The following is a 26,152-nucleotide window of genomic DNA, read 5'->3' as shown; positions in this document are numbered from 1 at the left end:
ATGGCAGGTCTTAGAGCTCTGAATAGGGCCACCTGTGCAGCACACCTTGGGGTTTCCATCATTGTTATGAGTAAAGTTTCCACTGAGTCATCCACTTGGACTCTCTCTGCATCATCCTGCCTAATGCCATCGTGATTGGGAATATATATCAATCCTTGATTCAAGTTCACAGTAAGAAGAGCTGGAACCCAGGTTCATCATCAAAGCCAGTTTCTTAAAGTCCCAGCCTGCCTCTGGGATGGCAGGGCAGGACAAGTTCCAAGAGCAGCTACTACCACCTCAAGAATCCCAAAAGTATTGGGATTCAGTTGCTGTGATAAAGCATAATGTTATAGAAGTGGGGATGGGAGAGTAAATCAAAAGTCCCAGAAGAGGATCTCAGCCAGTCCAGACCTTTGGGACTCCATGCCAAGGCCTTTCCTGGGCCTGGCCTCACAGTCTTACTTTTCCAACTAACACACTGGGCTACTTTCTCATACCTCTTGCGTCAGATACCAAAGTAACCGTCTGCTCTCACTCCCTTATTCCAACTTCTTTCTCCAAATATGAGTTACTTCAATTGGAATGAGATGTCTTCAAGCCTTCGGGAGAGGAAAGACATATATAATTAAAAAAGTAAATAATGATACAAAGGCCCTATTACTGAGGTTTTTGGGATGACTGTTCAAGTCAAAAAAACAATAGTGCTCCAAGGACGGAAATGAGCCCACACATCAGAGGACGGAGACAAAGAACAGAAATCATGGAGCAGGGCAGAGCCAACTCAAACAGCGGCACTTGATGTCTTGCTCAGATGAAAGGGTAAGGGACTCAGGTGGGACAGAAGCCAGGGATGGAATTTCTGGTGACTCTCAGTGCCTCCACTTCCCCAAAACACTTATCTGTTCAATCCACAAAGCTGGCGTGTGAGCTTCATGCTAGAGCCAAGTGCATTCAGATATATCAAGACCTCCTCATGTTCACTCCCCACCTCCTGCCCATTGTCAGATCAGCAGTACCTTAGAAGATCTCAGGAAAGATCTTGAGGACTGGTGTGAGGTGTTCTTCAAGCATCCCTGAACCGCATGAGAAAATATCCCTGGTTGCTTTGGCATTCTTCAGTCATTTCAATTCATTCTAGGAAAAATCAGTTTATTTGCAAGAGGTGTAGTTCAAAAGGGCCAGTTTCATAATTCAACTTTGTAGATAACCAGAGTCAGACTGTCCCTCCAAAATCTTCCCTCGCCCTGGGAAGAACAGAGGAAAGTGTATAATGTAAAGCAGTGGTCTGCCCACAGACTAGTGACAAACCTTGACTTCAGAGATGGACTTGTTAAAAGATCATTATGTTCCTAAAGGTTGTTTCTACATGACCTCAACATAGCGAGTTAAATAGTGGAAAATTCAGCCAAATCTCCTGATTCTTTTATCATGAAAGTCCAGTCCTAAAGATAGGCACAGACATTCACTTCAGGAAAATTCCATTTCATTCAGCGAGGGCTTCTTTAGCAGTTAGGGGGTGCCTATACTGTGCTGATTTCTATGAGCAGTAGAAAACATTTGTGGTCTAACCCCTACCCTCAAGCCACTCCTAATTCCATTGCTGTGATAAAGCACAAGTATTATAGGAGTGTAGGGGGACAGTAAATGCTGCAAATTTGCAGCAATTCCTGTGCCCAGAAATTTAATGCAAATCAAGCAGATCAAAGAGATCCAGAAACTCAGTTTGTTTTTTGTTTTTTTCCCCTTCAACCAGGGAGTCCATTAAACTATGTTATTGGAGAATTAACTGTGGGCTGAGCCCAGCGTAGGCACTGGAGTTTTGCTTAAGAAGGAAAAACCATGACCCTATCCAGGGGGAGTATTCCATCCCATGGTAGTGAGGGACAGGGTAGGAAAATACAGGCAGGTTGGGAAAATATGAAAGGAAATGAATTAACTTGCATAATTAGAAGCATCATGAGTAAAAGCCAGATGATGACGGGGGGGCCGTGGGTGGTGTGGAAGAGGTGAGGGAGGATGAGGAAAAGAGAAGATTTGGGATGATTTCTGGAAAAGCCAAAAGCAGAGCTAAATGTTTGCATCCTGTGGAGAATGTGGCTTGGCAGAAAGGGGAAGAATATTCCAGAGCTGGGGGAGTAGCTTGTGAAGAGGTAGAGAAGACCGACCGTATATATCACACCCACTCCCCCATCCCACCCTCCTCACTCTGTTCTGTTGTGTCCTCTTTCTCACCCTGCCTCACAAGAGGGAAAGGGAACAGAGGCAGATGGGAGCTTGGAAGCCAAGCCTCCAATTTCATGCTGATGTTCAACTGGGGAAGGAAATCATGAAAGCTAATTGACTCTCAGAATAACATTTGTCTGATTTTCCCATGAGGTATCAGAGGGCATTGAGTGCAATTGGTCACAAGGTCGCCAGGGTTTAATGTCTCTCCTGGCTCTGGGTTCCTGCATTATTCTCCCCCTGGCAAGTGAGACTGCTTTTTCTCAACCAGTAGTCTCAGTCCCATGCCAAACTCTGAGACCAATCTTGGTTTCTGGCAGTGGTCAGCTTTTTGTCTATGTGGTTGTCTTGCTACTGGTCCAACTTGACTGTGGCTATCTTCTTCCCCAATAATCAGGTTCTTACCTATTTATTGACCAAACCTCTGTCATAAGCCCTAGTTTTCTCCTAAGCTGCTTCTCTGTCTTGTGTATTCATCTTCAATGATTGAGATCCAGGCTTGTTTCCCATCCTCCCTAGGGAAACTTCCTTGAAGCCCAGTCTCATTAGCAGCTGGGATGCCCTGTCCTTGACCTCTTAATTCAGTCCCTGCCAGGCCATCCAAAGCCAGCTTTCTGCCTATTCTTACTGATGGCCTCTCCTTTGAACCTCCAGTAATCAAGGTATCATTCCTGCCTGAAAAGACTGTCTGGATATGAGTATTGGTGTCCACTTCAGCCAATGGTGTTCCTACTCTCTTGCCTTTTGGAATAACATCAGATTCATAAATGTTTATCTCTTGACACAGACTCCTAGCCTTACTCTCTGTTCAGATATATTGAGTTTCTCCAATGAAGATTCTACCTGGGGTTCTGATCCCAGCTTTACTTAGGTTTGCCCATTGCACTAGCCAATGCCTAAGATATAACAGAGAAAACACTGTAACAACGTTGTCTTCCACTTCTCAGGTGCTCAGTCACTACAGGACCAAGATCATCTGATCTGGACACCAGACACAAAATCCTAAATTTTAAATTCTAAAATTATTTGTCTCTCTGATTTTTTTTTATATGGAATTGACTTGAATGAAAAGGAAAAAAATGCTTACAATTTCTGGAATTTTTTGGAAAGAGGTTGTATGAAAATTCTCAGGACCCCATAGAAATTCTAGGTTAGAAAGAAAGGCTAAGAAATAAGCAGGAAGAAAGGATCAAGGTATCAATCCTCGTGGTTCTGTTGCTGTGACAGTCCTGTGACTTGCAGAATTCCCTTCCTTCATGTGTGAGGTGGATCTAGTGAGTATCCTTCAATAAATAGAATATGGAAAAAAGTGATGGGATATGACTTCTGAGATTAGGTTAAGGAAAAGACTTTGGCTTCTGTCTTGTACTCCTTTACCTTCTCCCTTGCTTGTTTGTTCTAATGGAAACCAATTCCCCTTTTAGGAGCTGCCTTATGGAGAGGTCCACATTGCAAAGAACTGAAGGAGACCCCTGATCAATAGGAAACAAAGAACCCTCAGTCCAAAGGTCCATGAGGAACTTGAGTCCTGCAGCAACCGTGTGAGTGAGTTTGGGGTCTATGTTTCAGATGAGACCACAACCCCAGCCAAAACCTGGTTTGCCGCCTATGAGAGAGCTTAAGGAAGGGGTACCCAGCTAAGAGGTACCTGGATTCCTGACCCACATAAAGTGTAAGATAACAAATATTTGTTCTTTTTTTTAAAATTCTTTATTGGAGTAAAATTGCTTTACAATGGTGTGTTAATTTCTGCTTTATAACAAAGTGAATCAGTTATACATATACATATGTTCCCATATCTCTTCCCTCTTGCATCTCCCTCCCTCCCACCCTCTCTATCCCACCCCTCTAGGTTTTAAAGTAATTTGTTACCCAGCCATAGATATCTAATGCAAGCTTCAGAGAATTGGAGACAAAGAAGACAGAAATCTTTGACTACTAACAATTAGATCATTTTCATCCACCCTAAATCCTCCAGTTCTCCATTTAGTTAGACTTAGAGGAAATCCAGATTTATTTCATTAACATATACTTAGTGTGTGTGCCCTCTCTGTGCCCAGCACAGTGACACATACTATGCAGGATTCAGAAGTTAGGGCTCTCAGGGAATTGGGATGACAAGCATAAGCTGCAAGAAATAAAAAGGACCCTCAGCATCACTTTGTGTCACTAGTTTTTCTGCCCCCAAACTCATGAAAATCCTTCTTAAATTCCATGGAAAACAATGTTTTTTTAATGGCAGAAAAGAATTTCTATGACAAAGTAGACTGTTATGGGGGAGCCTGAATTTCATTAGTGTAGAGACAAAAAATTGGCAAGGAGGACCCTATCTGCAAGCATGTTCTATTTTGTCAACTGTATTAATTGTTTTAATTGATCACCAACATATCACATCAGGATATTTTACATAAATACCAACTTTCTGTCTTGTCTTGAAACATCTCAAGATCTGGCCTCACTGGATGTACACTCCTCCCGGAGCCAACGTCTAGTACAAAGAAGGCCCTTTCCTCCCCTCTAGATTGGACATGTGCTATTCATTTTGCCATGGTCCCCACCCAGCCCACTTTCCTAATTTAAGCTGCCTTTTCACAAGCAGGCACAAAGTTCATAAACAATGCTTTAAGTCCTCTCTCTGATTCTTGCTGAGCTGCAGAGTTCTTCAAGTCTTCAGTGGTCACTGTGGCCCCAGAAAACAATAGCTCTGATTCTCTGTCTCTGTGAAAATCCCTTGGATGAAAGTCCAAGAGTTATCCATAGTAGGTTTTCAGTAAGTTTTCCCTTACTTTTCCACCATTCTCTAAATAGAGACAACACAATTCTTTTTAAACAGTATATGTGAGCTTTTTGAAAATAACAAGTACTTTTCTACATTTGCTCATTGTATTGTTGGAATCTTGGGGTGACTCCAGACCTCTCCTCCCACCTCCCAAGCTCAACCTGGGATACAGCATTAAACAGAAGAAACCAAGCACAGCTCTTATAGGGCATACAGCCCCCTGGTAAACTCAAGAAGATAAATGCTGTTTGAATAAATGTAGTGAACCAACTGAGATGACCTTTCTAGTCCCTAGCAGGTATAGGAGCCTATAATGCACCCCCTTAAGAAATCCCTCTTCCTTTACTATCTTTTCTCTTCCTCTCCTTACTTCCAACATAAGCAGGTCTTCTTGGCCTTTTTAGGAAGCACAATACCCTGGATTCTGGATGAATCCAGGGCCCACCAGAGCTTTGGAAAAGCAGAATGAGGTGGAGAAGTAGTCCAAGGAAATGTTTGTCTTATCTCTGTTTCTTTGAAGAAGTTCCTCATAACTTACCTCAGAGAAATTTACCACTCGAGCTCTCAAAGACCAGGGAAGAAGGAAGAGAGAAAAGAGACATCCAACTTCTCCAAGATGAAGGACAATGTCTGGATTAACAAGGCCCCCTTGTCTCCAAGGCTAATTTATGCTGTGGTCATGCACATTGGACTCATGGTCTGGCTCTGACCTCTGAAGGATGGCTTTCGACTAATGCTCTCTAGAGGAAGCAGAGGCTGAAGGCTGGGAGGATCTTGGCCAGGACCACAGCCATGACCTCAGACCCTTCAACTGCACCTGAGTACACACTTCCAGGGGAGATGTGCTCTCCATGGAGAAATGACAGCTCTGGCTCATGGGGTCCCTGTGAGATCACCCCAGCTGGTCTAAATTAGTGTGTGTCACACACACATACACACACACACACACACACACACACACACACACACACACACACACACTTTTTTAAAGCCCAGAACATAGAATATCCTTTTTGCATTCTTGATTCTGTACTCTGACCTTCTGCTACATCAACTTTTTAAAATATAATTTTCTCTTCTGCTTATCTAAAATGTTTCTGTACGGAATTTGCTGAGCAGCCAACACATTTGTAAAAGCACACAGGCAAGCTAAACTCACTTCCTAAGCCAACTTCACACCTGAGTATGAAGAAGGCATCTGGCCTTCAAAAATGAACTGCTTTCCTGACAAAGGAATGACTTCCCATCGCCAAGGGAGAATGTGCTCCATCTCCCACTCCCCTCTCCTTTGTCCCCCTCCATCCCCTTTCTTCTTTCTGTCCCTTGAATTTCAGCTCCCAAATGAGGTCAGATCCCAAAGCCCAAATAAGTGGAGGAGGGTTCACGTCTTCTCAGATGAATAATTCCAGCTCACCCAAGCACACAGTGTTCACAAATAATGTTTGCACACTGGGTTTGCTGCCTGCTGGGCTGATTTCTCTCTCCCTCACCCTCTCTCTCTCTCTCTCCTTCCAAACCAAGGGCTGGAGATAGAAGTGAAAGTTTGAATCATATTCAAAACACAGAGTGAAAAATACTGATTTCTAAAGAAAGAGGAGAAAACAAGAGACTTAGCCATCTTTACTTCTTTTTCTTCTTAAACTTCTTTACTCTTAAAGGCCCTTTACTTTGAAAAGACCTTTTGGTGTTTTGCTTCATAAAACTCTGGTGTGAGAAAAAAATAAAAGCATACACATTTTCACAACTGTGTAGCCTTATAGAGATGAGCCCATGTTTATTATGCTGTGTCTTCTGCTGATAAGGGGAAACAAAAATTGACACAAAGAAAATGCTCACATAGCTTTTTAAGACAAATCTCTCTGTATCAGTCAATGTCCAACCCAAAAAAATGAAAGTCACATTTGAGTATCTAAAACAGAGGGATTTTAGTACCGGGAATTACTCAGGTGATGGAAGAGCTGAGAAGTCAGACAGGAGATAATGAGGCAAATCAGAAGGTAGCAATGGCAAGATGCAGCTACTGCCTGTAGGCTGCGGGGACAAAGGAGGAGATAGGACTATCAGAACCCAAGGGCTGGGGCCACCAAACAGAAGCTGGAACCATAGCACACCTGTCTAGTAGGATCTGGAGTCCAGGAAGACAGGCAGCTGCTACTGGAGAGACCCCCAAGGTGAAGAAGGTGAAGGAGAAATAACATGGCTCCTCTCTTCCTCCCTCCCTCCCATCTGTATCAAGTGCCTTCTACTGGCTGAACCCAGCTGGAAGCCACCTGATTCTGGGAGCCTGGGAAATGCAACCTGAAAATGGTCAGTCCCTTGAGGCACCAAGCAGAGCTGAGAAACATGAGAGATGTGGCTGAAGTTCAGGTTTAGGTTCCACACGCACCCCCCCACCACCACTTCTCCCTCCGCTCTGTCCCCACTGCCAACAGCCCCACCTGGCCATTGAACAAGCTTGATGTGGGATCTGGATGAGCTGGAGATTGGGATTGCAAGGAAAAATGCCTTGGAAGTAAAGCTCAAGTTCATACCCAAATTCAGCTCTATCAGGCTTTCATCCAGGGCACCTTTCCCTTAATTGCTAGGGCTGTCACCCTGTCTAGTTTGTGTGTCCAATTCTAGGATGTGGGAAATGCCATGAGTTCCAGACAGAGCATGGATGGAAAATTACTCCAGACCCATGTCAGGGAGCATTCAAATGAAGGTGAGCTAGAAGTACATGGAGGCACAGGGTATTTAGTCCCATTCTCTACTGAGAGCAATGACCAACCACAGGAGAGGATACTGTGTCAGAGAAGAGATATTGCAAGATCTTCCTGGATGTCCCCTGAAGGCTTCTTTTAAGCTTTTCAGCAGCCAGGCCTTGCTAAACATGTGCCCCCCTGCCAAGCTCACTCCCCACCCCCCAAGGCTGGCACAAAGCCCTTAGAGATAGAAGTGTCAGAAGACTGCTTTGTTCAGAAAATAAAGGAAAATTCAGGGCTCATAAAAGAGCCCTGAATTCACTCTTAAATATTCCACTCAGGATGGAATTCAACAAATCACAACTAAATCCTCCTTTTGGCAAAATGCTTCCATCTTAATTATAACTATTATTGCTTGTGTTATTGAACATGTCTTTCTCTGCCCTTAAAAATGGAGGAGGGGGCTTCCCTGGTGGCGCAGTGGTTAAGAATCCTCCTGCCATGCAGGGTACATGGGTTCGAGCCCTGGTGCAGGAAGATCCCACATGCCACGGAGCAACTAAACCCGTGCACCACAACTACTGAGCTTGTGAGCCACAACTCCTAAAGCCCGTGCGTCTAGAGCCCGTGCTCCACAACAAGAGAAGCCACCGCAATGAGAAGCCCACGCACCGCAACGAAGAGTAGCCCCCGCTCGCCGCAACTAGAGAAAGCCCGCACACAGCAGCGAAGACCCAACGCAGCCAAAAATAAATAAAATAAATTTATAAAAAAAAAAAGTGGAGGAGGAAGAGAGAAGCAAAAGTACAATATAAACAGAGGAATGGAAAATTACCCTAGCAGAGTGTCATGGCTAAACAATGACTAAGGGGGCTGTGATATGCATCAACACAGGTCCATGTGCGTAAACAGTGTGGTGGGAAGGGAGACGATGTGGATGATCTCGACAGAGAGGGGGCATTCAAGCTGACACAGCGTTTCCTTTCCCTGGGGGCGGGAGGGGGAAAGCAAGGTCAGCATTAGGAGGATGGCTGAGAGAGCGGGGTCCTTTTTCTTTGGTCTGGGAGGCTCTGAATGGACAGAGGATGGACACAGACCATGCAGCCCAAGCACCTTGGGATGTACTTAAAGAGGCTGAGAGAGAACACTGAAGCAGGATCTGAGGCTGGGGCTCCTGAATCAAACTGCCTTGGTTCATGGCTCTGTCCCACCTATTGCCTGTTTTATCACCTGAGGCAAATGATTTACTCCTTCAGAACCCCAGGTTCCTCCTCTGTAAAATTAGATGTGCCAGGCACTGTTCTAGGTACTGGAAATACAGTGGGTGGGGGGGTGGGGGGTGGGGAAGACATCCTTGCTGTCAAGGAGTTCATATTCTGGTGGGAGGAGAAAGACCATCCACAGATTAGCAAACATAGAATATAATGATGGTGAAGGCTATAAAGAAAAATAAGACCAGGTAAGAGGGAGGAAGAGTGATAGCAGAAGGGTTTGAGACACTTATAGTGGTAGGAAACAGCTCTTTGAACGTGTGTAACATTCAAAGAGACATGGACAAGGAGTGAAGGGGAGAGAGCCACAAGGTATATATGGAGAAGGTGTTCCAGGCAGAAGGAACAGCAAGGGCAAATACCCTGTGGCTTCTGAGGCTTTTTATACGGGTATAATATAAAGCATTAGTGCAGCTCCCAGTCCATAGTCAGCACCTAATAAAGGTTAGCTATTAGTTTTAATTATAAATGGAGTATCCATAAAATACACTTTTGCTCAAGGTAGAACAGCAAGAGCAATGAGAGGATCAGCGACTCGCTCCAACTTCAGAACCTTGCTCTTCCCCCACCCTATGTAACATTCTTCTGTTTATCAAGACTGATGGTGCCCTCAGAGTTCAGTTACCTGCAAAGTAAAAAGAGGCACAATACATGATAACCCAAACCAGCAGATAACCCAAGAGGTCCTGTCCATGCTTTTAACAGATGACTTTGGGAAGACATACTTGCCTAGTTCTGTTTTATTCACTCTAGTATCAACAGGAGGGTCATGTGGTACAGAAGTTGGCATCACATGCCAAGCCATCAATTCCTGGTTGTGTGATATCAGACAAGTCCCTTTGCCTTTCTGAGCTCACAGGGTTGTTTTGAGGATCAGATACGATGACAACTATGGGGGCCCTTTGTGAGCCATAAACCTGGGCTTGATTATTGCTTCATGATGAAAGTTGAGTGAATCTTCTGAGCTCACAACCACGGTTGTGGTGGGACATGACCCACCCACACTTTGGATGACTAGCAGACACAAGCCTGAGACCAACACTTGTCCCAAGAAAGTCACAAAGCCACTCAGAGTCACAAAGGAATTCTTCTGTTTTTAATACTCTCTAGGATGAGGGTTGATGACGCTTGTTTAGATCGGCGTTGAAGGGGAATCATTCTGTTGTGAACCCAAGCTGCTTAGAAGAGAGTTGATGACACTGCCAACAGCTTGATTAGAACAGGCACACACTGCAGGAGATAAAGTGGGTGAGCCGAGGGGATTGCTCACACTTGTCTACTGAGATATAGACTACAAAAGTAAATCCCTAGGCATGACATGGCTTCACAGGAGATTCAGTCCAATACTAAGCTGAATAAGGATTTCAAGAGCTGCAACTGAGATTCTTAAGATAGAGATTCAGAGAAACCAGTATGTTCACTTCAGTCATCTTTCATTATTTCAGAATCACTGAACTTTAGAGCTAAAAGAAATGAAGAGGTCTCTGCAAGTGAATCTTTCTAAATGTTGGGGCTAAAAAAAAAAGCAAATAGAAGTTAAGGAAAGACTCCCTGGTGTTCTACACTTTAAGGATAGGATAGTAACAGCCCAGTGCCAGCCCAGGCTGTTATTGAGCATAGGGCATTGGGCCAGATAGAAACTGTCCTTGAAACTCAATTTAGTAATAAACACTGGCAGAAAGGGGGGACAGAGAAGGATAAAGAGGACTCATTTAAAATTCCTGACACTTTCCTCAAGATTCTTTCACAACAACAAACATCTGGTTGGGTTCAGCTGGGTCAGGTTGGATTGGGATGGTCACCTGCCTATTTGTTCATTGTCAGAAGTTCAAAGAGAGGCTCAATTGGTATCTAAAGTTGCAAGCAAGCTCTCCACCCAAGCTTGATATCAACTTAAAAGTCAGTGGGGTTGGGGGAAGACATGGTGGAGTAGAGAAGGCACAGACAAGTCTTCCAAGAATAGTGCTTTCAGGAATTCTGGAGTTTTCCCAATACTCCTAAAAATGCATGTTCTCAAATTAAATTCCCATAACTCTCAGGCAAGAACCCAGCCCTCACTCTATTGCTCAGAGGGAGATACTTATGTTACAAAGCCCAAATTTCAACCCAACTTGGAGCAAGCACTAGATGAGAAGGAGGAGAGATGATGCCAGGAAATATGCCCATATATCCTCCAGGGACCAGGTAAAATCAAGGCTAGTTGTACTGGACAGGCAATGTGTCCATAGCATGCCTACCATGCATATGTTCTTTGAAGGAAACCAGTGTCATCGAGACCTTTCCTACCTAACCTTCCCACCATTCTAGGAGCATCTCTAGTAGCTAATAATTGGCATTGGCAACTTTAGTAAGCATGGCCATTCTGTATTATTTACTTATTGAGGAGAAAATATAGGGAAGAGAAACTAGAAGAGTAAAGAGAAATAAAGAGGGAGAGAGAGAGGGAAGGAAGGAGAAAAGGGATAGGAAAAAATAAGGTAGAGAATGATGAAGAGGCTGCCTGATGTTGCATAAAAACATGAGATTAGAAATCTGAACTGGGTTCAAATTTTATTTTAGTGTCTAAATAGTTTTTATTCCAACCCAGTCATGGTGGGGGAAAAAAAGTTGAATAAATAAATAAAGCAAGTGGAATACCATAGTGATGTAAGCAAGTTTTCATAAGGTTTTTGGCTTCCTTCCCACCCCTTCCCAGGGGCTGTCCCTCTCTCTACCTTCATCACGGTTCACTCATTTCTTTCCAGTTCTACATCAAGTCTAAGAGAGACCTGTACATCCATACTGAGCCAGGCTTCCAAAGAACTTAGACACTTTTGGACTCTCCTGATCTGGGATATTTGGGATCTTGAAGGCTAGGGGCTGTGACTCTTATGGAATGATTGATTGGATGCCTGATATCAGGAGGTTTAAGTTGATTCCTGAGAAACATTATTGAAAAAAGGGTTGGGAGGAAAATGGGTTTTCCAACCATGAACTAGTGCTCACTGAAGCTCATTTCTTCCAACTACCCATGTTTGGGGGTCAGCTGCAGAGCCTAAGGGTATTGACATCACATAGGAGCATGATCCCAGAAGCCTAGAGCAGAGACTTGGAGTTCTGAGCTCCATGGAAGGCCCTTCATTGGCGGCCAAAATTTTAAAATGTGCTTGACAAGCAGATAGGAAAATTGGCTGTATATGTCTCTACTGTAACAGAACTATTTGCTTTGAAGACTGTGCCTGGAGTCATTGCTTTGAGAGAAAAAAATGCATAACTTTGGGAAAGGATGACTTACTTCTGCAAAGAACCCTGGTCTGTGGGTCTTACCTTTGGGGACTGCATGGGCTTCCTTCCATAGTTATGTCCCTGTATTCACATTATTCAAAGGCACTCACCAGGGCCTCCTGGGATCTGGTCCAGGGAAGAGGCACCATTCCAAGAGACACGCGGGATAGGTCTAAGTCCTTTTGTATCTAAGGTAGACGTGCAGATAGAAAAGAATATTTGGAAGGAAGAGGTCACTGAAAGAAAACTACTGATTGACTGAATATTAGGGTGTCTCATAACTTAAATGTATGAAAGAGGCAGTCCCCATTATTTATCAGTTAATTGAAATGAGTTTATTTTACCTCAAAGTTGTTGTTGGTTTGCTTTTAATAACCAATCACTTTGGAAACTGAAGAATACAGAAAAAGTATATTCTTTAGGATTCATCTCCACTCTATAGATTTTCATAAAAAACAAATTTGGGTTGGAATTCCTGCTTCACCATTTCCTTACCATATGACTTTGGACAAAGAATCTGGAAAATGGGGCTAGTAAGTCACTTCTCACAGGATTTTCATGAAGATGAATGTTTTCTTGTCTAGGTGTGTGCTACTGAATAGGCATGTAGTAAGTGGGAGCTATAACTATTATTGCTGTGATTTGGGTGAACTGCTGGATAATTATCTCACAAACAGACCATGGGGTTCACAGGACTCTTAACAAAAGCACATTCTACTAGTTGAGTGAGCCCCCATGAAATCAGCTCCACCGTACTGCAGATGGTGGAGTGGTTGAGAACACAGCTTCAGGGCAAATGCCAGGACTCAAATGCTAGCCACCTTACTAGCAGTAGGAATTGGTAAATTCCTTAACCTTTCTGTGCCTCAGTTTCCTCATCTTTAAAATGGGGGCAATAATACCATCTACTTCATAGAGCTAGACTGAGGATTAAATGAGATAATCCATATAAAATGTTCTTGAAACAAAATCCTGGTACATAGTAAACACTGAATAAAGGTGAGTTATTTATTATTACATGGTCTAACTTTTGCCCAGGCTCTAGCTCGAAGAATGGAGCTGGGGTTTTTTGTTTTTTGTAATGTAAAGACCATGCAGTCTACTTCATCTAATTTTTTTTCACTTGTAGGGGGAGGGGTAAGGTATGAGTTCAATGGATCAGACTGGAGAAACTACCTGTGTCTTATGATCAGCTATAGAAACTGGTGATATAGTGAGAAAAACCTGGTACTGATCTCACTTGGGGATCGGAGGCTGGGTCACTCATTACCTAACATATATTAAGTTTCTTGATCTCTAAAAAGAGGGCAATAACATCTACTTTAAGAGCTATTGGGAAAAGAAAAAGAAAAAAGACCTTTTGGAAAATGATGGGAGTACCACATGAAGATTTGGGCACAGACTTGGTACATACATGTTTGTTTAATTGATTTTATTGGGAAGACTCAGACAACTGGAGAGCAGTGGGATTCTAGGAAGGAGAAGGCCAGGTTGAAATGCCAATGAGTGGTAAGAATACCGCCTCTCTTCATTCTACACATGGCAGGTGCTCTGGCAAGGAGAGAGAGGTTGTGTGCTAGGAACTCATTTTTGCATAAAATAACTAGGTTTTTCTAGTGCAATTGCCCTATGATCCATATTCAATGTGGTGTATATTGCTATAGATTAAAAATACACAAAGAATTCTCAGTAGCTCTCCCACAAGGAGATAGCTTACTATGGTGAAAGAAGATTTGATTCAATATGGAAACCTTTTCTTTCTCTGGCCTCCATTTCTCCTACTTTCTATTCTGGTTCAGCTACCATTTGCATACCCATCACCAGAAAACAGTGAGTTAGATACACCCCTCATCCCATTTTATAGAAAAGAGAACCCAAACTCAGAGAGACTGAGGAAGGAACCCCAAAGCCCAAAGCTAGTGAGCATGAAAGCTGGGCTTTCAATCTGTACCTTGAGATGCTGTGTCTTTGGCTCACTCCACTAGGTACTGCAGCCTCTGGTACCCCAGCCCTGCTTGTGAATCTGTATGGTGGGGCTGCTTCAAGAAGCCAGCACTGGGGACAGGCCAGAAAAGATGTGGCCGTGGCCTATAGCTTTTCTCCCACTGTGACTTTTTGATCATTCTCAAAACTATTTCAAAGGGAGTTGAAGTAGCAAAATGGGGCTCTGCCTCACTATGTCTGAATTCTATAAATTAGGGCTTTATGTGAAGCAAGAGTAATGTTTTTTCCAAAAAACCAAAAATAATTAAAAAGCCATTCTAGAGGATCTTAGCACCCTTTGTTGATGTTTTTTTTGGAAGCTTACAATGAGCTCATAAATGCTAATGAGGAATGGTCTGTGGCTCCCAGCCGTGCTGATTCAAACCAGCCACGTTAGAGGACAGGATTCCACTGGGGCTTGGGATGTGAGGGCCGCCCCACCGCCGCCGGGCTGGCCTGCTCGCGGCAGAAGGAGCACCTCTGTCTGCTTAGCCAGCTCCTGCACTTGCCTGCTTGCACCCTCTCCATTAGCAGTCTCTCTGACCTAGATTATTTCCCCGGGGGTGATGGCTCCAAAGGCCTCTTTTGCAAGTCAGCCCTAGGAGTTTTGAGTTCTCCATAGGATTGGTCATGTGCTGAGTACCCATGACTGTGCCCAGAACACAGCGAGGAGAGAAGTGGCTCCCCGTGTGCTGCCGCCAGTCTCATCATTTAGTAGCCTCAGCCATGTGGCCCTAAAGTCTCTGTATCAACCACCATCTGGTAGGAAGAAAGGGTGTGTGGGCTGAAACACAGTACAGAATTTAAGGAAGAGATTATCTACAAGGTAGAACAAGGGTTAAAGGAAATCAGCGAGGGATGGTGAAGCCTCTTGCTCTCTCTGACGATATCCAACATCAGAGACATTGCCGCTCCTGGGTGAAGAGGGACAGGAGCAGCTATGAGTGTCCTGGCTGTAAGAGAGCATTTCTGTCCCAGCAGCCTGGCAAGAGGGGAACCTAGGGAAGATATCCCCGGGCCCCTCCTCCTCCCTCAGCCCCCAGCAGGAGCCAGCAGGCAAGGGAGCACATCGGTGCAGCCCAGAGGCAGCATCGGGAGCACAGAGCAGGGTAAAGAAGAGTGGAGAGCCAGACTAGAGGGGCTGAAGGAAATCCCCAGCTAAACATCCCTCCAGCCTCACCTCCTAAGACTTGCTGAAGGGACTTGAGGATTCAGGCAAGCATGTTCCCTCATCCCTGCAACCAGCTGTTCCCTCTGCCTGGTGCTTCCTCAAACATGTCTATCCATACCCGTATCAACACGTTACTCACTTTTCAGACTTGACAGTACATGCCAGGTTCTCCTTGAAATGTTCTCTGAGTAGCCCAGTTTCCGAGTCAGCCTTGTATTGTAGGCATTTTGGTGCTTCTCTAAGGCTGTCATTCATCTCCGAGAGTGAGTTGAAGAGAAGCACCATGTCCAGTATTTCCTGTGCTGTGTACAGAGCAGATCCTTCTCGAGGGATGTGAGGGTGAAGGAGCAAGGTCATCTCCTGCCCTTGAGGTCATTAGACTGTCTATTCATGTGGTTAGTTAACTGCAGACGACTCAAACCAGGAAAAAGATGCACCCACGACAAATTTATGGCCCTGGGTTTAATGAGAAATATCTTCTCTCCTCTGCCTGGTGGTTTGAGGGATGGAAGGAATATAGAGTTGGGAACAGGGAAGTTGATCTAAGTCCCTGGGGATCTGGAAGGACACACTTTTTACATTGACCAACACAACTTTTTCACTTTGTAGGGTACGTAAAAATACGAAGGTATTCATCATAGAACACTGTTTAGAAATCATTAAAGGTCTTGATCTACTGCCCCCTCTCTTGAAAGCCTTTGCAGCAGTTATTCAAAGAGGGAGAAGGCAGGGAAAGGAAAAGAAATAAATGTAAATAAAAGCACCTTGAGTACCTTGCTGGCCCCCTGGTACATTCTGCTAAAAATATCCTGTTTATGGGCTTCCCTGGTAGCGCAGTGGTTAAGTATCCACCTGCCAATGCAGGGTACGTGGGTTCGAGCCCTGGTCCAGGAAGATCCCACATGCCGCGGAGCAACTAAGCCTGTGCGCCACAACTACTGAGCCCACATGCCACAACTACTGAGCCCACGTGCCACAACTACTGAGCCCGCATACCACAACTACTGCGCGCCTGGAGCCCTTGCTCCACAACAAGAGAAGCCACCACAATGAGAAGCCCGTGCACCACAACAAAGAGTAGCCCTCACTTGCCACAACGAGAGAAAATCCGCGCACAGCAACGAAGACCCAACGCAGCCAAAAATAAAATAAATTAATTAAAAAAATAAAAATATCCTGTTTCAATGTAAGCCTTACAATCCTGTGAGGTGGTGTTCTCAATTTATAGATGAAGAAATTGAGACTCAAGAGAAGTCCTTTCCCAAAGTCACTGGTCACCCAGCTAAGCCAAAATGAATGAGGAGTCTGTTGCCTGCAGGTGCACAGCACACTTTAGACACTGGCCCAGGCTCTTCTGTGGGGCAAGGTCTCGGCTCTTCAAGACTGCCATGTGTATCTTCTGTGTTTCCCGATGGTCACCAATGTTAGGCCCTGGGCTTAAGACGTGAAGAGCCCTCTCTGCTTCTACAGACTGGACTTTACACACAGGAGCTGATGCTTGTCGGTGGACAGCGAGCCCTGCTGAAGTGAGACGCCGACCCGGATCCAGGAGGAAATCTAGGGCTTTGGGGATCTGTGTTGTCAATGGCATGAAGGTCCCTTTACCAGTGGGGTAAAGAGGCTGAGGTGCCCTAAGTTTCTGGACACTTGGATTCCTGGAAACGCTCCAACTTCCTTAGGAGTGGAGGGCTAAGCTTTTGGACCTGTGCTTTCTGAGAAAGGCCTGGAAATTTTTCATGGGCTTCTAGGAAATCCTTACATTTTCACCTCTTTCTTCCACTTTCCTGTATAGTATCCTTGCTTCTGGCAAAGCCTTTCTCCCAAGCTGGAGTCTGGATACCAAACAAAAAAAAAGGTCTGCATATATTTAAGGTACTGATAAGCAAATCATAGGCAAAGCATTATGCAAAAGTCTTCCTTTGCAGGGACCTGCTGCCTCTGCCCACTCTCCCCACTCCTGGGATCCATGGCTTGGGAATGTCTTACTAACGTGAAAACAAGTCTGGCTTGGTCTACTGCGAGTGAAGATCAAGGCCAAAACTTCACTGTACTGAAGTGAAAAAGTCATGTGTACCATCTGGCCAGAGCTAGTTAATGGGGTTCTTTGTTTTTGTTTTTTAAAAGCCAAGAAGATATGGGAGAAAGAGAGTGGAAGCATTTCCAGGAAGAGAGAGCTACGTGTGAGATGATGTCTGAAGCGTGTGCCTCCCACTGGGACGTGTGATGGGTGTGGGTGCCTGTGTGTGTACACATGCTCACGCATGGGCATGCATGCTACGCCCGCGTGTCCGCACGTGTGTTTGTGCATGTCAGTGGAGGGGTTGCTAGGGGAGAAAGTGCACGGGTGCAGTAAGAAGTGTTGACAAATTGAAGCACAAAACTGCCAACCCCTAGGAAAGGGGGATCCTCCAAACCCCCTCCTGGCCTGCTTCCACTTCACTTTCTCCTCAGTTGCCTTCATTTCAGGCTTAGGTTTCCATGAACACTGCAGTTATTTATTTTATTTTTGTTTGAAATGTTAAACAAGTCCCGAAAGAAAAAGCTGTGGAGGCAACTTGTGCCGTCTCCAGGGAGCAGTTGCACCACAAGCATTTTCTGCCGGCGTTTGGCGAGGCTGCCCCTCCCCTGCAGCTTCACCCCCCGCCCCGGTCTCTGGAGAAGCTCCCAGGCACCTCTGCCTGGTTCAGGAGAATCCCAGGTTCCCTAATCTGACCCATATGTCTGTCCTCCCCAGGATGTAGCTCTCCCCCTCCCCCTCCACGGAGACCTCCTCTGGAAGGGTCTCTCTTCAGGCTGGTAGAATGATTAGCAATTGTAACGACACCGTCAGCGACACCCAGAATGATGGCTAACGTTCACTGGGTGCTTATTAGGTTCAAGGAGCTGTTGAAGATGAAGATGAGGCACCGGTATCAACACATTTCACCCTCAGCCCAGGCCTATCTGGTAGGTGCTGATACTATTCCCATTTTACAGATGAAGAGCCTGAGACACGGAGAATTTAGAGACTTGATTATAAAAAACAAGGTCAGTCAGGAGCCTCAGGCACAAAGTTTAAGGGATTCACACACAAACTCAGTAATCAAGATAAATAATATTTTAATGCCACATTTTAAAATCCATATTAATGCAAAAGTCCCATGATGAACAACATATCAAATTTAAAATAAAGACAGGACCAGTAGATTCCAGTCCAGTCTGTGTGGCTGCGGCTCTCCAGCCCCGTGCTGTGCTGCCCTGTTCAGCATTCATTTAGGGCTCAGATGTGCCGAGCAGGGTGCTTGCTTTTGCCGGACGTACCTCTCACTCATTCTCGTAGCCTGGTGGGGTTGTAATCCTCACTGTAGAGATGGGAAAACTGACCCTGAGGGCCAAGGGTTTTCTCACTTTCTGTCCATTGTTTGCTTATGTGTGTGTCTGCCTTCAAAGAACAACAAACCCCAATGGAATCTCTAGCAGGACTGGATTCCAAGTTCCCTCTGAGTCCACTGCTCTTTCCATGAGTTCACAGCTGCCCTTGGTGACCAGGCCTCCTCTCCTTCCTTGGCCGGGAAAGGAAGCTGATGGACAGGAGGGGGAACCTCTTTGGGAGGCACAGGTCTCAGTGTGGGGTGGAGAGAGCAGGGAAGTTATGATTCCAGCAAGTCAGTTCTGACAAGCAACCTTCTGCTGCCTCCTCCAAAGCTCCCCCGAGACACCTCAGGCTCAGCTTAAGTGGTCATCCTGCTCCAGCAGGATGCAAATGTACGAAAGACCCTTCTCCTCTCCAGCTCCTCACCAGCCTGCCCAGGACCACCTTGCCCACCAAGTCTCCCCCGCCGCTCCTTCTTGACTCAACAACACACAAGACACAGGCGTGCATGTGCACACGCCTCCATCCCCATGTTTTGTTTTGTTTTGTTTTTTTGGCAGAACGCGGACCCCTCACTGTTGGGGCCTCTCCCATTGCAGAGCACAGGCTCCGGACGCGCAGGCTCAGCGGCCATGGCTCACGGGCCCAGCCGCTCCGCGGCACGTGGGATCTTCCCGATCCGGGCACGAACCCGTGTCCCCTGCCTCGTTAGGCGGACTCTCAACCACTGCGCCACCAGGAAAGCCCCATCCCTACTTTTATCCCAGCTCCTCTAAGGAGGGGTCCCGAGCTTGCAGGGGGATGCAGGGAAATGTAGAGGGAGGTGGAAGACCCCAGAGCCAGAAGGCAGCTCTTGAAGAAAGAAAATAGAACAGCTCTGTTGTCATGCCCACATCCAGGTCCCTGGAACAACCACGGTGTGGCACACACACCTGCTTGACTGTGCTCTCATTTGCCAGGAGCAACATTTTGGCACATTTAAGGCAGATGGGGAAGGAATTCTAAACGGGCCAAGGAGGTGGGGTCAGGTGAAGTCATCTCCATCCATCCCTGTCTCTAAGAAGCCCAGACACCGTGGTCTCCCTCCTACTCCTGAGGCCCCATTGTAACATGTCTCCTGCTTACCCTATGGCTGCCCCTTGACTTCTAACCACTGCTTCAACCTCACCTGTCCTCTAGGATGGGAGAAAGAACAGGGGCTTTGCAGCCAGGCAGGGGTAGTTTCAAATCGAGACTTTCTTTCCTACTCACTGTGCGGACTGGGACAAGCTGCTTGTACTCTCTCACTTGTTAAGTAAAGTAGAATAATGGTGTCTATGTAAAGAACCTGGAACAGTTCTCAGCAAAATGAATACTAACCCCCTTGCCTGGCTTCTTTAAGGCCCTTTCAGCATGGCTTCATCTTGCTTGCTCTTAGAGTGATAGAGGTCATTTCAGAAACTTGTAAAGATCATCTTTAGTATTCAGCCTTCACAGCAACTTCTTAGGTTCCCCCACCTGCACCCTGCCCCCAACATGCAGGATCCAACACCCCTCTTTTAGTGAGTTATCAAGATGTGGACAAAACCAAGTGTAGATTGTTTTAGAATCTTCACTCGAACTCACTTTGCCTCTTCTCTCCTATTAACTGCTCATGATGGAGGGTGAGGGGTAGGATGGTGGTATCCACTTTCATACCCACAATGAAGAGGAAAACCAAACTCAGGAGGCAAGAGATATGTTTTGAACACTCGAGGGTGGGGGTCATACCGCTCACGCACACTGCCCCACACCTGAGTCATTGAGCATAAGGAGTGATGGAGATCTTACAAGGCACGATGCTAGGGCATAAGGGCCACTCCATAAATAGCACCCCTTCTCCCACTAGAATTCTGAGCCAACAGAGGAATAAGAAGGAAGAAGAAAGCAGATGGAGAGCAAAATATTACCTTTGTTATGGTTAAAGCTGGTGAATGGGACTTAGTCTGGGGACAAGTGGGTTTTCTCATTCTGAATCCCAGAATTGTGGGGAATTACCCACTTGTTACTGACCTTGCTGGGCCGAGGCAGGGTCCCCTGCAGGACAGATTCTGCCGCTGTAAAACTTGAGACCTAGAGGGGCAAGACAGAGCATGTGTTTCCCACATGTGGGCTCACTCCAAGAGAAACAAGACAAAGAAGGGACCAGGCTACACTTTCCCTTCCAAATTCACCAGATTAGGTCACTTCTCCTCCAGGGAAGGAGTGAGCAGATGAAGAGATGCCAGGAGTGTTACTCTAGCGGAGAACCCTTCACTTAGAAGGAAATATCAGGAACGAGAAAGATGCACTCAATGTCCCCCCAACCCCAATACAATTTTTTTCTTTCAATTTGATAGCAAGAGCAAAAGCAACAAATATATATATGTGTGTGTGTGTGTATCTATTAATATGTAATCTGTTAGGCATATATATGTATACATATACATATATGTATATATATACACACACATATGTTATCTAAAAATTAGAAAATAGTAACTATCTTTTAATAGTTTTGTGAACAATAAATGCACTTAGCACTTAATAAATGCATTTAATAAATTCTAATCATAACAACTAGAACAGTAACTAAACACAGGAATAGGAGGCATTTATTCAGTCACATTGATTCAGTCACATTTACTAGGCAATGGAGGTTGACACAAATACACAGGTACACTTAAATCAAAGCAAAGTAAGAGAAGTATCAAAAAGAAGAGCTCAGCAGAGAGAGACTGATCCAGAAATTTCCCATGGCCATGGTGACATGTGCAATAGATGTTCTGGAAAGACGTTCTTAGTCAAAGAAGTTGGAGCAGAAAGAGTAGTCCAGTCTGAATGAGCTGTTATATTCTTGAAGAAAGTAATGGGAAGCAAATTTTCACATTTTCATCAACATCCCACCGGTCTCTCTTTGGACTTGTTTCCCCCCTCAGGTATAGGAAAAGTAGCAGCGGAGATGAGTTCGGCACATCCTTTCAATTAGGGACACTTTCAAATAGGGACACCCTTCCAAACCACTCTTCCTAATGTCCGTGTTCTTGCCCCTGCGTAGGATGCTGTTTAGAGCTGAGAGTTCATCTCTGTCTGGTTCTAGCACCTCCTTGCTAACGCCCATCCCTTAGTGGACAATTCTGTCTTCTCTCTGGTTTGTGTTTGCCTCTGTTCCTCTCCGATGCAGTCCCTCCAGGCCACAGCAACAATCTACTCCCTCTCCCAGAGCCCACACCCTACCACGGCTGGCACCCTTTTATCAAACTGCATCTTTGGGTGTTGGTGGTGCAGAGCAAGCTAATGTCAGCACTTCCAGCTCCCAAGCCAGTCCCTCTGGCCCCTTAACCACACACCATGCCTTCTCCTGACTTTCGCCCTGTGTGTCAGCACATTCTCAGTTTAAGCTAACCCAGCCACACTCCCCTGGAGACACATGAGAGCACCTCCCTAGCCTAGATGCATACATTTTCTCATGGTTCAACAGAAACTGTGGCCACTGAGCTGTAGAAGGCTACAAGCCACGTTAGAAAAACCAAAACAGAACCCTGTGAACCTGCACGAGTAAGGAGTAAGCAGTCCTTGCTGGGTTCTCTGTTTTGAGGTCCCCGGGCCCATGGAGGACGCAAATTGGATATCCCAATGTCCAAGTCAGTTGAAGGTTGGCTGCTCACATCCAATTCCTGTTTTATTCTAGTTGTGGCCTGGCAGAAACTTCAGCAGCCGCCTTTGACTGTGCCTTAAACTCAGCTACCAACACCCTCATCTGAGTCCTTTTTTCAGGTGTGAAATGGAATCTTCTTATCAAGGACCAAACTCAGCTTATTGATTTTCCAATATTAGGGGAGTGCTAGAAACAACTCCTTGACTTTGAATCTGCTCCAGGCAGACAGACAGGTCAATACAGAAAGTCGTTTGAGAGAGAAGACACCCACATGGTTTGTTATTTGGGTTAATACCACTCCTGCTCAGGGACAATGGTTCTAGGTCCAGAGTGAACTTGACTAAGGCAAAAGCATTAGAAAATCAGTCCTTAGAAATAAACAGTGTTCTCTATATCTTTTAGTGGAAACTGCTTTGGCTGGACACACGCATGAGAGATGACACTAGTTCTACCCAGAACGGCCATGCTGCTCACAACTAGTCACCCAGGCTTAACATTCAGCATCATTCTGACTCCCTCCCCTCACTCATTTTCCATGTTCAGTTGGACAAACTCACTTTGGCTGCACAGTATTCTTCCTTTCCAGATCCATGGTGACCACCCAGCTGAGACCCTCCCGTTGACCTTCACCTGGATTATTGCAATAGCCTCCTCTTCCTCTGATTCTTCATTTCTTCCATCTCAACCCACCCAGCACTCTGAAACCAAATTTATTTTCCTGACTTTAATTCACTGTTAAATCATTTTAATTGTTCCACATGTGCCCTCTGAAAGACCAAAAGTGTCCATTAACAGATGAATGGATAAAGAAGATGTGATATATATATGTGTATATACATATATATATACATACACACACACAAACTCACGCACAATGGAATACTACTCGGCCATAAAAAAGAATAATAATTTGCCATTTGCAGCAACATGGATGGACTTGGAGGGTATTATGTTAAGTGAAATAAGTCAGACAGAGAAAGACAAACACTGTCTGACATCACTTATATGTGGAATCTAAAAGTACAACAAAATAGTGAATATAACAAAAAAGAAGCAGATTCACAGATATAGAGAACAAACTAGTGGTTACCAGGGGGGAGAAGGAAGGGGGAGGGGAAACATAGGGGTAGGGGGCAGAAAGGATATTATGGAATTATATGAAATCATGTGTGTGAAAGTTTTGAAAATTGTAAAGCACTATAGAATTTAAAGAATCTTTCATTCAATAAAAAACAAAAAAGACCAAACTCTTTAATTGGCATCCAATGCTTTCTAAAACGCTGCCATGCCCTTTCAGTCATGTGACGCTTCTCCTCTCCTTGGACCCCAAGATACAGTCAAGACCCATAACTCACCATTGCCCAAATTCCATCTTCCTGTGCCCTGACTTTCTTTTGTAGAAACCATCTTATTCTTCACCCCATCTTGCCCATATTATCTATCTATTGACTAAAAACCATCCCTTCAGATCTATTCTACAGTAGGAGCTATTTGTGATTGGCTGGCCCAGTACCCGTTTACTTGGGGATTTCACTTTTCTTCCACGTGCCTTTCACATGGTAGGCACCTGACCCCGCATGGCCAATGCAAGTATTCCATCTGCAAGCCAGAGTGATTGGTCTAGATTTGATGATGAGAGACATCCAGGAGTAATCATGGTCTTCTGGAAGGTTGGACAGACGGGTGTTGGAGACGAGGCAGTCTGTGGGATAAGTGCTCCCAGCAGCCGTCTTTCTTGGCACCTGGACAGAGTTGTGCCACTCAGCTCCAGGCTCTGCTCTACATGTTGGCTTCACTCTCAGGCAGAGTCCTGGTACCATTACAAGCCTTTGTATACATCTGTATGTGAGGTCAGATCTGCCTTTGGACTTACCAGTTGCATGAAGCTATAAAGTTTCCTGTTTCCTTTCAATAATTTTTTTTTAATAAATATTTCCCTTTAAAAAAAAATAATTCTCTTTTTGCTTAAGTTGAAGTTTGGTTTCTGCCACTGATAAGTTAAAAGAGCCCTGAGCAGGACATTCCCCACATTTTGTGACAGATACAAAGAGACATACACATATTCTGCCTTGTAGTATTTACCGGAGTGTATCATTTCTCCAGAGTACGCTGTAAACCACTCCAGGGCAGTATATCTTACACACATCTGTGTCCTCTGTGGTACCTAGTACATAACAGGACTTCAAACATACTGTTCACTTGGTTGAGTGAACAAGAAGATAAATATTAGACAAGCATAACCTGTTCCCCAACATGATTCTCACTAACCACACTCATCCATCCATAAACTCTGGAAATATCAAATACACATTTTGTTGCCAAGGACATTTCCAATCCGTAAAAATAAAATAAAATATCTATGTTTCCAGACTTTATGGACACCCTGTAGAATTCTAAGGAAAACATGACTTGGGGGTTTCATGGATTCAGCCTTTCCCACAAGCTCTGGGTCTGAGCTGAGTTAGCTGAGAGATGCTGTCTCAGCTCCAAGGGCCCTAGTAATTAATGCTCAGACTCTGCTGGACTTGGGAACCATATAACGGCTGAAAGAGGCTTTTAAAGATGAGAGGGAAGAGGTCAGACCTCTTGAGGAGCACCCTGAAAAGGGAGTTAGCATCAGAATATCCGCGCGAGGAGAAAACTAGCCAGACACAAGGGCCTGCCCGCCATATTTCCTACTCGCTGGGGCAAGGTTTCTAGCTCATTCTACGAGAAGATGATCTGTTTATCTAAGGGGGTTTTAAGGAGTGTTTCAGCTTTTTTAGTGCTTGTGTCTTTTTCTAATTTCCTGTTTCTTCTCCCCACATTTGGGGTGGTCGGCCCGTGCCTCTCGATGGGGCCCTTCTTTGGTGCTGGAAATACTGGGCTGGTGTTCGTTTCTGACTTTCTTGCCCAACCAGGCCCCATCTACCCCAAACCATCGTTCTTCCCTGTTCTTCGGAAAGAATCCAACAGCCCAGTAGTAGCTGTTTCCAGTCAACTAGCCAAGTGGAAACTGGGTCAGAGCCCCAACATGCTGTGCTCCCTGGTGCCACTGAGGGCGGGGGGCAGACAGCACTCCAACTGCCATTCTCCCCTCCCCTTCCCATGCTTGGCGGGAAAGCCCTTGATTCTCCCCATCTGGCAGTACAGAACCCTCATTCGTTGAGTGCACCTAGGAGATTAGGAAGATGATGCCACATCTGACCAAACCTGTCCTCTTGCTTCATGGCAGCGAGGGGGCAGAGGCTCCCCAGTTGGGAGCAGACATCATTGGTTGGGAGGGTGGGGGGCATGTCTTTCTCCCTGAGGTTGGACGTCTTCCTACAAGAATGTCTTGCCTGCTCCTCAACAGGGTTACAATCTGGAAACTGGAATAATGTGATTTGAATGAAATTATTTCAGTCTTGTTTGTGTGAGTGCACACAGGTCCACCATGGATATTTGTGCATACAAGTGGGTGCACACACAGGTGAACATGCACACGTGCCAGCCCTTATTTGCACACTACCTTGCACAGAAATGTGAAAGAAGAAGGAAAGTGGAAGAAAAGGATAGAAGGACCAATTCAGAAGACAAAGGTAGATAAAGACAAAGATCAAAAGAGACATCCCTTCCCCCACCCTATCCTAAGCCCTTTTGCCTCCTTGAGAATCTCACACTAGAAAACTTTTCCTCCCTCTCTTCTGTTTACAATCTCTATTTTCTACTTCTTCCCTCTGTATATAAATATTCTTAAGTCTTGCTCTCAAAAGAAAGCAGAAAAAAAAAAAGACAGGAGAGAGAGAGAGAGAGAAAGGAGGGAGGGA

The sequence above is a fragment of the Orcinus orca genome, chromosome 7 (assembly GCF_937001465.1).
Source record: "Orcinus orca chromosome 7, mOrcOrc1.1, whole genome shotgun sequence".
Taxonomy (NCBI): domain Eukaryota; kingdom Metazoa; phylum Chordata; class Mammalia; order Artiodactyla; family Delphinidae; genus Orcinus; species Orcinus orca.
The sequence above is the reverse complement of the archived record's forward strand: the minus strand, read 5'-3'. Positions refer to the sequence as shown.